Here is a 12,961-nt window from a genome sequence, read left to right as displayed (position 1 = left end):
TCAGCAACCGTGGGCTGGCACAGCTTTGGGGACCTTTGCAGCCAGAGCCTTCAGAAGGAAGGCAGCTCATTTTGTTCTGCTTTTGAATTTTTTTAGGAGATATAATCCTATTTTTAAGATCATTTAAATATCATCTGTGCTTAGTTCTCTAGAAGCCACATTTAAAAAAAAAAAAATCCAAGTCAATTTTACTGCAGTTAAATCCCCACATCCCTAATCTCCAGGAAGAGAGAGGCCGGGTTCCTTCCTGGAGACAATCCTGCTTTTTTAGCACACGTGAATTATTTTGTACCTGATTGGTGTCTATCCAGATATAAAAATTTGGGGGCAGCACCTAGGGAGCAGCTCCTGTCACGAGATCAATACCTCACTATGGATTAAACATAAAAGTTAAGCCGTCCTCAGTTCCCAGCTGACAAAGAGAGGCATAAAATTCCAGGCTGGCATTTGGGGGATTTTGTGCAAATTACTCCAATGACCTCCTGCTAAGAGCAGGTGAGGAGCTGTCACCCTTCCAGCCAGCACTGCCTCGGAGCTCTGAAGTGCCACAGAGGGATTTGGGAAGGAGCCCAGGGTTAGCCAGAGGGAGGGAGCCCAATAATCCCAGCTGGCATCCCCTGGATGGCAGGAGAGGATTCCAAGGCCGACGCTCCGCTGCCTCCTGAAGACGACGGCGTGTGAGGAACCAGCTGGCAGCTGAAGCACTGCTCTGGAGCAGGAGGCAATTACAGATGGATCGAGCCTGAGCGCTTCGGAGCGAAATCCCTTCCATTCTGAGGCGTCTGAAGTGACGGAAGATCTCGGGAAAAGGCAAATCCAGCTCTTTAGAGCAGAGCGTGTTCCTTGATGCTGGCTGCCCTGGGTGCTCTCTGCCTTTTAATGCTGTTGAGAACCACTCATTACTCCTCTGACTCAGAGGTTTAGCTAATTCCCAGCAAAGCTTTGTACCCAGGGAGAAGAAAGCTCTGCTCAGAGGGCCAGCACTGAGCCTCCAGCAGAACGTGGGCAAGGGAACCAGGTGGCTCCTCTTTTACATATGGGACAAAATGGAAAAACCAAAGGCTGAGAGGTTGTGGGAGCGCAGGAAAAAGCCCAGAATTTAGATTCAGAAATGCTTAGGATGCCAAACAGTGGAAGAGTCTTGTTCTGAAAACAATGGTGTGCCCCTAACCACGACAGAAATATGGGGTCTCCTGGTTCATGCCACTGATGACAAAGGACAGGGCCTCCAGCTGTGCCAGGGAAGGTTCAGGTTGGATATCGGGAAGAATTATTCACTGCAAGAGTGGTTAAGCATTGGGATGGGCTCCCCAGAGAAGTGGAGGAGTCACCATCCCTAGAAGTGCTGAAAAAACCAAGCAGAGGTGGCACTTGGTGATATGGCTCAGGTGCATGGTGGTCAAAGGCTGGAACTGTTGGCCTTGGAGCTCTTTTCCAGCCCTACTGATTCAATGATTTTATGTGTCCAGCTTGGAGAGAAAGATCCAAGACAGTAAAAATGCAGCCCAGCACATGCAGCACCAATATTCCATGTGCAGCTGAAAACCCAGCAATCTTCCTGCACTGGTGTCCCCAGTTTCCCATCATTTCCCACTGCTAATTTCATCTCTTAATTGTTTAATGATTTGTGGAAAATAGGAGGAATGATGAACCTCTCTTCCCTCTCAGCATGTGAGAAAATGAAACCATCCAAGCAACGATCCAAACTCCACTAAGTGGAAATTTGGCCCTGCAAAAATTCATCCTGGGTTTTTTCTGCCTTCACCATCTTCCTTCAGCTGTCAGAGCAGCAAGATGAAATAACATCCTGTATTCCTAGTGCCATCTGCATTCCAAAATCTCCTACTGATCAATGCAAGTGTCCAAAGAACACTTCCAATTTGTCACAATAACCTTCAAAACTTGACAGAAAATCATGCAAGTTATTTCTTTCGGCTCTCTCTGTATCTTGTGATTATTTATACTTTGCCAGTACAATTCTAAACATTTTCCTTTGCATTTCTCATATTTCTCAGAAGAACTCAGAGGTTAAAGCCAGCAATGGGTTTATTTTCCTCTCTGTGCTCATGTTTTGTATTTCTGGACATTTAAGAAACACTGGAATGACTGCATTTGGAGCAGGACCAAAAATGTGCTTGAAAAGGCTTCAAACTGACACATCTCAGAATATCAATAATCAGGCTGCTTTGCTCAATTCCACTTGCTCTGGTTTTCTCTTTTATAACATATTTTAGATTTTAGTGGGAATGATTTCACTAAAAAAGTGGGGTTTAAGCATCAAGCACAAGAATCTTGTTTTAAAACTTTCATTTTAGCCTTTAAAAAAGTGGAGGGAAAATGAAAAAAATGAAATGCCAGAGCTCTGAATTCCCTGAATGAGGTGCTCAGTGAGTTTAGGAGTCAGGGGAGACTCTCCCCAGCTGTTCCCTTGGGTGTTGTTGCTGGCACTGAGCTCGTGTGTGACAGTCACGTTCTCTGGGCAGAGAGACACAATTCTGTCCCTCAGGAGAAGCACAGAGAGAAGAAGAGGAAACAATCTTTACCTCTGCTCCTTGGTTCTGCCCATGTGGAGATTGTTCACCTGCAGTGATGCTGGGCTGGATTCTGGTGAAGCTGTTTGGGGTCAATAACCAGAGATTGTTCACCTGCAGGGATGGCTGGGCTGGATTCTGGTGAAGATGTTTGGGGTCAATAACCAGAGATTGTTCACCTGCAGGGATGTCTGGGCTGGATTCTGGTGAAGCTGTTTGGGGTCAATAACCAGAGATTGTTCACCTGCAGGGATGGCTGGGCTGGATTCTGGTGAAGCTGTTTGTGGTCAGTGACCAATGGATCCAGATGGGTTGGACTCTCAGCAGAGTCACAAGTTTGAGTTAGATAGATGGGTAAGTAAGAAGTGAGTATGTAGAACAGTATAGTATCTCTTTAAATAGAATATTAATGTAAAATAGCACAGTTTTAATGAAGCCAATCCTTCAGCCTTCTGATCTGGAGCCAGACATCACCATTTCTTCCCTGATCCAGGGATCTCTGCATTTTTACTGTCCTGGTGGGTGAAGCCCACCCTGTGTGGTGCCACCTCTCCTTCTCGTGCACATCTGGCCAGCTGTGAGTGGCCCAGCTGTGGGCACCTGCTGGGGCAGCCCAGTGCTGCTCTGGCCACTTCCATCCTTTCAGTGAACCCCAACGGGGTGAGGAGGCCTCAAAGCTGATGGGAGAAATACATTTTCTCATTGAGTATTTCTCAAAGATTCTCAGATTCTCAAAGAAATGCATTACACAGTGGGACACCTGTGAGCAGCCCCTGCAGCTGCATCCAGCAGGAGCCCAGGGAGGAGCCTGATCTGCTGAGATCTGCTGGGAACAGGGACCACAGAGCTTTGTGAGGCTGGGGACAGCTCCCCGAGCTCCCAAACCAAGGCAATGAGCCTGACACACAGCACGTCTGACATGCAGATTGCACTGCAAGGCCATAAAACACTCCTGTGAAACAGCAACTCCAGAGCTTTACCAGGGACACATTTCTGGGACACTGGGCAGAGCCCTGGGCTGAGCTTGTAAAGGTCGAGCCATAAGCAACTGTCTGTACAAATTTTATGGCTGGGAGATAATAAAGAAAAAAGTGTAGGAAGTAGTCAATAGCCATTACCAACCACAAAAACAGATTCCTGCAAAAAAGAACTCAACAAATCAGTGGTGGCTGTGCTAAGAAACCCATCAGAGCATTCATGGAACTTGGAGAGTGAATCCAGTGGCTGCTGCTTTAAATTCTGCATTTGCATTAAAAATTCATCAGAGTATTTATAGCCAAGTTAAAATAAACCAGCAAAACACGAACCTGTTGGTGCTGACAACCTGTTACACTGGGGAGGGGAGGGGAAGGGAGGGGAGGGGAGGGGAGGGGAGGGGAGGGGAGGGGAGGGGAGGGGAGGGGAGGGGAGGGGAGGGAAGGGAAGGGAAGGGAAGGGAAGGGAAGGGAAGGGAAGGGAAGGGAAGGGAAGGGAAGGGAAGGGAAGGGAAGGGAAGGGAAGGGAAGGGAAGGGAAGGGAAGGGAAGGGAAGGGAAGGGAAGGGAAGGGAAGGGAAGGGAAGGGAAGGGAAGGGAAGGGAAGGGAAGGGAAGGGAAGGGAAGGCTTTTAGGTCCCTCTCAACCCAAACCCGTCTGGGATTCTGTGACCCAGAGCTCCCACTCCCAGTGAAAATGTCAAATTGAGAAGATAAAGCAGCCATTTATTCAAAGACAGTACACAAAGAAGGAAAGGTGGCACCCAGGCAGGCAGCTGGGGGGGGGGGCAAAAACTGACTGTAACTTGCTGTGACTGCCTGATTTCTCATTTATTTACTGAGAGGATTAAAAAGCCCAGAGCAGAGTTCTGTGAACCAGGAGGGCCACACCCCCTGAATTTCAGAGTTCTGTTAGTTCTGGTTGACTCCTCCCAGAGCATCCCTACATTTATTCATTTCTTTGTTGTTATAACTGAATGCTAATGACAACAGTTTGATAGGAAGAGGCTAAAGCTCACCCAAACACCGGGACAAAAACATCCATTCCCAGCTCTAGCCATTGCACAGCAGTGCTGTCCTTTGACTGCAAGGACTCTCGGGCTGAAATTCAGCTTCTCCAGAGCAAAACTGCACAAAATTATTCCAGCCAGAAGAACCCACACATCTTCCTTGCCCAAGCAGACCTGCAGCACAGAAATGCAGCAGAGCAGCTCAATTACCAACAGTTAAAGCACAGCAGGATCCACAGTTTTCTAATTGAATACACTCAGTTACAAGCAATAAATAAAATAAAGAGAACATTTTGAATGAATAAAAACATACCTTTGAATAAAAAATATTCTCATTAGGAGAAATGATGACTGCTACCAAAAATATCACCGAGCTACTTCTGTGACAGGCAATTTTTAATCAAAGACAGTTCCATGCAAATTAGGGAAAGCAAATCTCTAAAGGAATTATAGTCTGCCTTAATAGTCCTATCCTTTTTCCTGCTATGGAAGCTGTGTTATAATTGGTGCTATATGCTGTCCTTCCAAGCTTGGGGCATATTTTTCAAAGCAAGAATGTAAAATTTTTTTAAAAAATTAAAAATTAGAAAATTTTGATTTTGAGGCAGTCCATAGAATGACATTCCAAGTTTATATATATATATATATACACATACATATATATATATTAGGGGATTAAAACTGTAGGCTCCTACCATTGTACGTAAAATTTTCAGGGCTCTGTTGGTAACAAGGGTCTGCATTCAGAGTCTGTGCTGATCTCACAACTCCTGCCATCCATTGCAGCTCCACCCCACCTTTTACAACCCCTCACTCAGGCTGAGCAGAGCAAGAATTTCTCCCAGAAAAATCCAAGTATTTTGTGGGGACTGAGGTGTCCCAGGATGAGCCAAACCCTGAATTTCTGCTGTACCACAGCTCCACACATCCTGTCATGTATAAAATGCATAAAAACATGTATAAAATCAACATGGAGATTTATTCTCCAGCTGCCACAAGCACTAATGAATTTAGCACCCACCTGGAAATTAAGTGTGGAGCTCCAGGGTCTCAGGCACAGGCAGTTCTTGGCGTGGGGAAGGATTAATCTTTATTTTACAGCTCACCAGGCTCATTGAAATCATGGTGGCACTTCACTGCTGCCTGTGGGACCTGGGGGAAGCAAGGAAAATATTTGCAGGTTTTTGTTTTTTTTTCAAGTTCACCTTAAAGTTTTAGAAAATTTCTGGTTTTCTTCACTGGGAAATAACTCAGAATTTTAGGGGAAATATTCCACAGTGATCCCCAGCTCATAAAAAATTCAGGTTGGAAAAGGCCTTGAAGATCATCCAGTCCAATCATGAACTTGCTAAGATTGAGATGTTGGGAGCAGAGGGTGTACAACCTGCTCAATAAAAATTAATTTTAATAATTAATAATGGCTGAGGAGTTCAAAAAGAGGTTTGTTTATTTTTTTCCTGTTCTAAACAAAGTTTTGCCTGATTGATGGTGTTACCTGGGAGGAGACGACAAGCTTTATTTATTTTATTCTTCAGCTGCCTCCAAAGTGGTGTCAAATCTTATCTGTGAAACAGCAATCAGCTGCTCCATTATTGGCACAGATGGCTGCTCATCACCACATCCTTATCAGAACAAGGCAAACTGAAAAATATTGAAAAGAGACCCAGTAAAGCACTTGAGAAAACCCTCAGTGCAGGTTGGGACAGGGAATTCAAACCTTCCTTGGATTTGCCCTCCAATTTACTGTAAAGTTGATTTTAAAGTTAACAGTCTATTTGGAGTTATGATGAATGCTTTAGAAAGGGCTTTTCTTTTTCAGCTGCTCCTCCCAACAAAGGATTTAGAATTAATTCACAACATCCAACTTCTTCCTTAATGGATTTTTAAGGTCCACTGCAAAGAATCAATCAACGGGAGGCTGAAAGCTCTGGTGTGTCATGCATCCAGCCCCACCACAGCAGGGCAATGATCTTCAGCTGCATTTTTTGGAATTATTTGCAGTGATTAAGAGAAGCAGAATAATCATTTACATTCACTCAATTCAGGGCACAAAGAAAGCGACTCGAGAAGTACCAAAAGTTTGATTTTTTTTTTTTTTTTTTTGTGTGTGTTTTAAGATGATTTTGTGACTCTTCCCTTAGAAATGTACATGCTGCTGCACTGAATGTGTTCCTGTCAGGGAACATCTCATTTCCAGGGCACTATTTTCAGGACAAAGTGACTTTTGCAGGTTAATTTTGTACCTGGAATGACTGCAAAAAGCACTCCTGGAAGTGGCAAAGAGAACAAGGAAATTCAAGCATTGCCATGTATTTTCTCCACTTTTTTTCTTCTATTATTTGTTTTCTTTTATTAATAACAATTAAAGGAAAATAACATTCTTTTAAACTCAATTTCATTATTTTTTTCCTAAATCAAATGAAAATTTAAAAAAAAAAAAAACAGCCCTGTGTGCACAGAAAAGCTGCCACTGACTGAGCTGGAATGGGGTCAGGGCAGGGATGAAGATTTTTGGGAATGACACCAGAAAGAGTTGGACAAGCTGGAAAAGCCTTTTTACAACACCAATCCTTTGGAAACAGAGCGTTTTTAAATTTTTCAGTTATCAAAAGAAATGAGTTCACTATGCAGGATAAAACCAGAAATCTGTAACACTCTAAAAAATAAACAGGTTCTAAAATAACAAAAAATTGGAGAATTCTTGAAATAAAAAATATTAATTTCTCCTTCCATTTTGATTTTAAAGGCTGCTTTCCATTGATTCCATTGCTTCCAGCAAGCACAAACATCAAGCTGCAAAATCACACATTCAAATTCGGGCCACAAAAATCCAAGAGTCTTATTTATTTTTTTTCCTCTGATTCTCTAAAGATGCAACAACTCCACAATTTTTAGTGCCAACACCTTTTATGGGGAAAACTCCTATTAAAAAATAGCTGTGCCCTGAAAGATACATTGAATTCCCGATCTTGAAAGTCCTGGAGAGGGCAAAGAACAGCTGTGCCATGTCCAAGGAATCAAAAAATAGCATCAGATATTTCATGTGAGCAATATCCAAAATTTATCACTTGCAGCAACAATAAAATAGGCTGAGATGTGGATGGGATCGAGCGAAAGGTCTGAGCTGAAAAATACAAACCTTTAGGGGACAGCAGGAAAAAAATGGAATTATTGCAAGAATTAGTTCCTTCTGGAAACAGAGTCAGCGTGTGCAAAGATGAGGTTTTGCTGTAACATCCTGGAGTTTGTTCCTGTTATTGCTCAAGGACTTTCAGGTGAAATTCAATCAATGGACAAGCAAATATCTTCTCCCTGCTCAGGAACACACAAGTCCTGCTTTGTGCTCTGAAAACCACCAGCATTTCCTCCCTGCTCAGGCAACAGCTTGAGAAAGAGGGTTTTTGGCCAAAGCTGCTGTATCTGCAAAGATTTACACAACAGCCCTGCTCTCCAAATATTTACAGCATCTAAATATCCTTTAATTGGCTCCTTTTCTCTGCTGACCTGCCTGGTTGCTCACTTGGTACAATTCATTATCTGTGGAGCACAATTAGGTTTTTTGGGAGGAATGGAACAAAAAAAAGGGCTTTTCCCTGGCTATCTGCATTTGCCCTCTGCCCACCCAGGCTGCACCTCCCTCTCCTTTGTCCATAAGACATAAAAACCTGCAGGTCAGGAGGCTGCTCAGCAGAGTGTAGGTGGGTAATCCATCAGGAGCACAATAAACTCTGAAACCCAAAAGATGCTTATCCAGCAGGGCTAATCCTGACACTGGAGCTCCATTTTCCATCCAGAGCTCCCTCATGGATGCTGCGGCGTTGCTCTAAAAGATTTTGTGGTAAATCACAGAACATTTCACAGGGGGGGAGGTGAGACAAATAATCCTGCAATAAAAATGCAGCAGGTTTTGCTACCTGGGCTATTCCTCTTTCTCTGACACAGCTTTCACCCCAATCCAAATGAAAATGAGAATCCACACATGGGCTTTCACTGAAAGGATCATAGAGCATAAAATTCCACTTAAAATAAGGAATGGTCCATTTTCCTGCTGTTTGTACTTATCTCTGGAACAGATCTTCATTAAAGCACCCTGGGATGGGCTGTCCCACAGGGAGGTGTCCCTGGGCATTCTGGAATTCTGTACTGGATCCTTTACAGGAGATTAACTGGTTCGTGTTTATGGAAATAGGGAAGCCAAAATTCCTGTGCATCCTTCTCCATAAATGAAAAACAATGCTTTCCTGCAGTTATGGCTGTAAAGGGGAAATAGACCTTGACTGGATGTAATGAGGCATTTGTGTTTGCAGTAACCAGAATTTACTGTTACTGCTCCAAGAACCATCACTCCTTGTTTAGGCTCTTAAGTGACAATAAGTGTGGCTAAAATAAATTTTAATGAACACTCCTGGGTCACCTTACTGAATTTATGGGGCATAATCCAGCATTATTTGAAATAACCGTGGTCTTTGGGGCTGTGGGGAGCAGTTCCAGCTACTGATTGATTCCCTCAGGTCAGATGCAGGTGCAGACACACCAGTTCCCGAGGGGAGTTGGAAAAGGTGACCTGCAGCTGAGCTTTGGCTCTCTGGGAAGGCCAAAAAAGGAAATTTGAGTGGTGGCAGATGGAGCATGGAGCTGCTGCTCTGTTTGTCTCAGAGAAGGGTTCTGGATAATGCTGGAGCTGAGTGGGAGCTGCAGGGTCCCAACCTCACTGGATTCTCCCCAAGGATTCTCCTCTACAATCCTTAGGGGTGCTGGGATGACCCCAGGAGTGTGAAATCCTCCTTCTCCCAGCCCTGCAGCCAGAGGAGCAGTCTGAGTGTGCAGGATCAGCTTCTCAAGGCTGTTCATTTTCCCTTCTCCAGAACATTCTCTCTCTGCCCTGCTGAGCTCTGGCCAGCAGCTCGGCCATGGCATTCTCTCTGCCCTCAGGGGGTGTTTGCATTTTATACCAAAAACTGCCTGTGCCATGTTTGCAATAACGTGCCAATATCTGTCATTTCTGTTGGGCAGTGTGTCTGTGCCTTAAACCAACAGAAAAGTGTCACCAGCACAGCAAGGCAGGGAGGGCAAGGAGAAGGAGAAGAAGGTCAGGACATGCCCAAATCCATCCATTTTGTCCCTTGTACCCCATTCTAAAAACCCCAAATTCTACTTTTTCAGGCTGTGTTAACTCAACTACCACACTGCTCAAACCCTTGTGGTTTGTAATTCCTCATGCAGAGTTGGCAGCTTTTTCCACGGGCTAAAATCAAAGCCACAGGTGTTTGTGACGTTGTGCCAGGGTCTGGAGCCAGCCAGGGCAGCCAGAGGGATGTGCTGGACCCTGACACCCTCCCAGCAAACAGGTTTTTGGTAGATCCTAAATTCCAGTTCTCTCCAAAGACTGAGCTGCAGTTCCTCTCCCAAACACTGAGCAGTGGAGGAGGGCACAGATGGGCAGGGAAGGAACAGAACCCCCTCAGATCCCAGAGCTGAGAGTGAAATCCAAAGTTTAAATTAAATAAGTCAAGGAATCCTGTTGACTGCAAGGAGGCAAGCTAATCCCTGCAGGGAGACAATGGCAAGCCCTCAGTTTTCCCATTCCCTCACAATCCATGAGGGAAGCACTCCCAAAAAAAGGTGAGGACGTTTTCCTTTTCAATTAAAGTATTGCAATTACATAACATTCCTGCTTTTCACTCTATTGTGCCTGGTCTTCCCTTCAGGAGCTTATCTGTGTGATCCAGGTTTCTTTATCCACCTTTGTATCTCATTCCAAGGGAGCTGGACAGAATTTCAATGCAGGACCTGAGTGGTTTTTAGAAAAGCTTCCCAGCCCCATTATCTATCTGAGCAGTGGGTACGAGGTGCAGGCCATTGTCATGCTGCCCTCCTTCATCTTCCTGAAGTGAAAAATAGAAAAATGCTTGAGTTTTTAACCTATTTTTCAGGAAAATAAAAGCCTGACCTCTATACAGTACCTAAAGTCTAAGCTTGAAATAATGAGTTATTATTTAATTCTTCCGTAGTTAAGTGCCATGGGATATTACACAAAGAAATGTGCTCTTCTATTTATTAAAAATAACATTAACACTGCTGCCTATTTATTTAATGCTTTTCCTCTTCAGAGCCCTTATTAGGCATTAGTTAATTAATGTAATGACTTGGGATATTTCAAGGGTCTCTCCTCGGCAGAGCTGAGGGAGGGCTCTGTTCAGGGCAAGGAAAAGAGATTTTATTCGTGCACTGTGCTCTTTCCCAGGCAGGCCCACATCTCCAGCTCCTCTGGCCTCTTCAGAGGGGTCAGGCTGAGGCCAGGGCTGTTTTGGCAAATAGAACAAGGAAATTGTAGAATTTCCATGTATTTCCCAACTTTTTTTTTTTTTCCTCCTATTGATTGTTTTCTTTTCTTGATAACAATTAAAGAAAATTAACATTTTTTAACTGGCTGGTGTGACAGAGGGAAGGCAGTGCTGAAAAGCTGGTTCATGTGGGGCAGCTGGATTAAAATTCCCAAACTCAGGGCTCAGCACATGTGACACTGCAATCAATCTTTGGAAAACCAAACCACCCTCACCTGTGCTGCTAAAAACAAGGTGACATTTATGAAACTCATCACCTCTTCACTCATTATGCCTTCCTGCAATTCCTCAAACATCAGCTCTGTGATTTATTCACTCAGCAAAACCCCCGGGTCCATTCATCACACCAGGTCTGGGCACAATTTAAAATTTTAGGTGCAAAGAAAAAGCTTTTTCCAATTTGCCTTATATGTTAGAAAAGGGAAAACTTTCCTTTAAACCACAGCCCAGTTAATAAACCAAAAACTGGGTGTGTTTTAGGAGCTGGATTCAATGCCCAGTTTGTTGAATATAAAGCTTTTTTCTGGGAGAGCCCTTGGAATGGAAATTGGAATTATCATGAGCTTGGTCTAACTCTGTCCTTGTGCTCCCTGGTGTCATAGGGACATTCTTCTTTCTATCAGGATTTTTCATGGAGCAGCACAAAGGAAAGAAAGAGAAAACAATTTCTATTTCTGCTCCTTGTTTTCCCATGTGGAATATATTTGGAGAATTGTTTCCCTGGGGTGATGCTTGGTTGGATTCTGGTGAGGATTGTTTGAGCTGGTGGCCAATCCAACCCACCTGGGGCTGGGCTCAGAGAGGGGGGCACAATTTGTGAGGAGTTAGATATGGGAGTTAGAAAAGTAAGTTTGTAGTTTATCTCCTTTAAATAGTATATTAATGTATTATAGTATAGTTATAATAAAGAAATCATTCAGCCTTCTGAACTGGAGTCAGGCACCAGCATTTCACCTGACTTACAATAGATGCTGTAAGTTCAGCTGGAATTTCAGCGTGCTGGTCCTTCTCCCAGTGAGACAGAGACAGCAGCAGGACCTAAGGGAGCCTTGCTGCTTCCTCCTCTCTGAGTTAACCCAATGGAAATATTCCAGCTGGCTTCTGTCCAGGAGCATTTCACTCCTAAACAGACTTTCTCCCTTGAAAACATTTTTTTTTTTTTTTCTGAAGGGAAATAAAATAAAATGAGGCACTTCTAGCACATAACTACCTAACTTCATCTATTTTCCTTATTGTTCCCAGCTGGAATCAGCAACCCAAGTGAAAAATCTGCCTTTCCAAACAGCATCCTGCAACTCCTAAATGCTCAGAGCATCCCTCCTCTCCCCAGCTCCCCTGAGAGCAGCAAGGGGAAAAACCCCAAAGATTCTCTCTTCAAAATGTGGGTTTGTGGGTTACTTCCAGTCTCTGGGTTTTAAAGAGGAACATTTTGGTTGCTTCAAAATGTCTTGCTATTGCAATTATTTAGGGAATGTTCAGCTTTGGGGTTTCTTTAAATTCTTTCTTCCAGTCTCTTTATTTTTGCCTTCACTAAAACTTCACTCGCAGAGCAGGAGGACAGAGACCAGCACAGTATATTTGTATAAAGTGTACAAACATTTTCACCTACATCTACATAATTAACAATAATTAACAAAATATGGGACCACAGCTCTGCAAAATGCATCTACAGATCACCTTCTGAAGCCCCCCCCCTTTTTTTTTTTTGCAGTATTATTTTCTCCCCAAACCTGACTTTGTGCCTTGAAACAAAACAAGTGAATTCCAGCTCTTCAGAGCAGCACTGACACCAGCACCACTTTCCAGCATCATTTCCTTGGAATCTTCTGGCACCTGCACACTTTTTATTCCACATATCTTAATTTACACTAATCAGGCCCTTCCAGCAGGATCCTGGAAGATTCACCAAATCGTGCCAATATAATCTCTGCGTGATCAAAACCCTCAAACACCAAACTTCCAACATAGCCTGCAGCTCTGGGGAAGGCAGCTACAAAACCCATGCTGCAATTAATTCCTCGTGGCCCTGGCTCTGTAGTCAGTAACTGGGAGCAAGATCCCCCAGAACATGAAAGAGATTATTTGGGATTAGCAGGAGAGGCTG

The 12,961-nt window shown here is 43.8% G+C and overlaps 1 long non-coding RNA gene across 1 annotated transcript in view; it reads right to left on the bottom strand.

Moving 5' to 3' along the window:
• LOC144247000 (uncharacterized) overlaps window positions 1-12,961 on the bottom strand; it is a 117,447-nt gene that overhangs the window by 49,031 nt on the left and 55,455 nt on the right. Inside the window, exons 3-4 of the long non-coding RNA XR_013340719.2 lie at window positions 5,535-5,665; window positions 4,523-4,687 (exon numbers count right to left, since the gene is read on the bottom strand). This is a non-coding gene — a long non-coding RNA (uncharacterized LOC144247000). The remainder of the gene's footprint in view (window positions 1-4,522; window positions 4,688-5,534; window positions 5,666-12,961) is intronic.

Source organism: Lonchura striata, chromosome 12 (assembly GCF_050655825.1).
Source record: "Lonchura striata isolate lonStrDom1 chromosome 12, ASM5065582v1, whole genome shotgun sequence".
In the NCBI taxonomy this organism is placed as follows: domain Eukaryota; kingdom Metazoa; phylum Chordata; class Aves; order Passeriformes; family Estrildidae; genus Lonchura; species Lonchura striata.
This window is presented reverse-complemented; position numbering and strand designations above follow the sequence as displayed.